The sequence below is a fragment of the Geospiza fortis genome, unplaced genomic scaffold (genome assembly GCF_000277835.1).
Source record: "Geospiza fortis unplaced genomic scaffold, GeoFor_1.0 scaffold16, whole genome shotgun sequence".
In the NCBI taxonomy this organism is placed as follows: domain Eukaryota; kingdom Metazoa; phylum Chordata; class Aves; order Passeriformes; family Thraupidae; genus Geospiza; species Geospiza fortis.
The window spans coordinates 16,990,021-16,992,493 of record NW_005054302.1 but is presented as its reverse complement, the minus strand read 5'-3'; the positions used below and the strand labels follow the sequence as shown (position 1 = coordinate 16,992,493).

At 44.9% G+C, this 2,473-nt stretch overlaps 1 protein-coding gene across 1 annotated transcript in view; it reads right to left on the bottom strand.

Moving 5' to 3' along the window:
• Positions 1–2,249, bottom strand: part of KCTD21 (potassium channel tetramerization domain containing 21) — a 10,876-nt gene extending 8,627 nt beyond the window's left edge. Inside the window, exon 1 of the mRNA XM_031066126.1 lies at positions 1,919–2,249. The gene's annotated coding sequence lies outside the window, so the exon portion shown is untranslated. The remainder of the gene's footprint in view (positions 1–1,918) is intronic.
• Between the last annotated feature and the right edge of the window lie 224 nt (positions 2,250–2,473).

The following is a 2,473-nucleotide window of genomic DNA, read 5'->3' as shown; positions in this document are numbered from 1 at the left end:
GAAAGAAAATAAATCCATCCTTCTGGATTTCAGAGGCAATGCCCAAGATGTGGATAACTGGCTGATCCTAGTGTCATTCAGGGGATTTAATTAATGAGATTAATTAAACACAGAACAGCAAAGCAAGAACAATCTGTAATTTGGTTGAAGAGGATCATGTTGAGTTGTTAAGGTTTCTAAAGTCCATCCTATAGGCTGTGTAGGGCCTCTGAAGCCCTTACATGTGGTATTAAAAGCATTAATTCATTTTTTTTAAAGCATTAAAATTGTAGCATCTCCTGAAATGCAAGTTAACATATGCTGTTACAGAAATAGAGTTTTTGCTGCAAGATTACAAAGTCACTGTTTTTAATGGTTTTAATTTCATGGAATCACACAATTATAGAATGGCTTGGGTTGGAAGGGACCCTAAAGATCATCTTGTTCCACCCCACGCCCCATGGGCAGGGACATCTTTCAGTAGACGTGGCTGCTCAAAGTCCTATCCAACCTGGCCTTGAACACTTCCAGGCATGGGGCAGCCACAGATTCTCTATGTAGCCTGTACCAGTGCCTCCTAACCTTATGTCTAAAGTACTGCATGGCTGGTTAATTTTATCATGTAGGCCTTCAATAGCTCACCTGTGAAATATCCCTTGACAACCAAAACTTGGAAAATCTGTATTTAAGACAGTGAAATACATGCAGCTGCTGTAAGAAGTAGTTGAGGACTAACAGTGAACTGCAAAATATACACACAAGAAAAAGAAAGGAAAAATAAAAAAAAAAAAGAAGAAATTAATTATTTAGTCTGATGCAATGAATGATGCCTAAGTGGCAACAGAATTAAAGCAAGCCAGGGACCATTTCTGCTAAGCATCAGGAAGAGAGGCCAGACTAAAAACCTCTCTGGCTTTTTGAGTATTGCCCAAGAGAGCTGGTGAAAGCCACATCAAGTAGACAAATGTTACAAGAGACAGATCAGGTAGTGCTTTATAGGAAGTAATTCTGTCTTGGGAGGGGCAGGATTGATTTCACCTCAGAAAGAAGTATGAAAAAAGAAATAGCTGGGCACTGTTTGGCTGCTGGAGACTTTAAATGGGATTCAGCAAAAGATGGTTGTTGCAGGATGGGGCTCCAGTCTGCTCCATTAGAGCGTATTAACTGTGAACACACAATCAGGGAAAGATGCTCCTTCCTGTGTGAAGCTCCTTCTGCTTTGGGTTTTGCCCACACCTGGCATGTAGCACTTTGCTCCACTGTGTCTTACTGAAATTCACGTTTTGGTTTGAGGTAAAAATTCCAGTTTCTACAAAACACCTGAGCCCGGAGAAAGCAAGCAAGCAAGCAAACAAACAAACCCTCATAAAGTTGAGAACTCCAGACCTGGACACAGCCAAGGCCACGGCACTTGCTGCAACTCCACCTGCAGAACAGTTCTGTGCCTTGTCCCTTCTCAAGGGGACAACCTCGTGGAGGAATCCAAACCCTACAAGCTCGTGCCTTTCTGTGTTACGGGGGCTGCAAACAAGGCCCTTTGAAGCCTAGAAGTCACCTCTTGAAAGACAAGATAAAAATAATAATAAATTAACTAAAGGGGGAGGGCAGAAACAACCACAAAATAGTATTTAAGGGTTAAAAAAAACCCCAACAAACCACATCTCAACCACTTACCCAGCTTTCAGCAGACACTAGGCACCAATGAGAGCTGAGTTTTAGGAAGAACTTTGGACAAAATTCTTTGCAAGGATAGACTCGCCCCTTCCTTCATATATCCCTGATGCACATTTACTTAGCTCAGCTCATCCTTTACAATCAAAGGTTAAACATTTGCAATACAGTCTCTGCACCCTATATGCTTCTTTATGGCAGTCTTAGAGAGGAAATCCCACGTTTTCCCATCGCTGCAGAACGGACCCACCTGATTTTGGACACTTACTTAATATGAACCCCTCCAAGTGAGCAGCACGTAAGAGGCTTAAATTCAGTCCGTGAAGCAGAGCATGGCGTGCCTGCCAGCAGCAATAGATCCCAAAATGAAGCGCCTCCGGGGCGGCACAGCAGCCTTTTGTATCGGGACTACTGTGGTGCCTCTGGAAATTTCCAGTAGGCGTTTGGGGAAAGGCCGCTCACCCCGAGGCTGGCACGGGGGACGTGGCGACGAGCTCTGGGAGGGGACTCAAATTCCCGGCAGGCGTGAGGCAGGAAGCGACGGGTCACCCTTCCTTTCTCGTGCGACAGAATTGCTATCGATCTGCCGGCGGCGGCAATGCTGGGAGACAGACATACTGACTATCCACCTTCGGAGCGCTGCTGCTTATCTGCCAGTTATTTATATTTAATTTATATTTCATTTTCTGACCCTGCTTTGTTATGCACAGAAACGCTGTTCTGCCAGTGAGCCGCAGGAGGGATGGGGAAGGGTGAACGGGAGTTTCGTAACAGCCCTGGTCTGCCGTGGGTACGATGGTGTGTGCTCATCCCTTTCCAAACC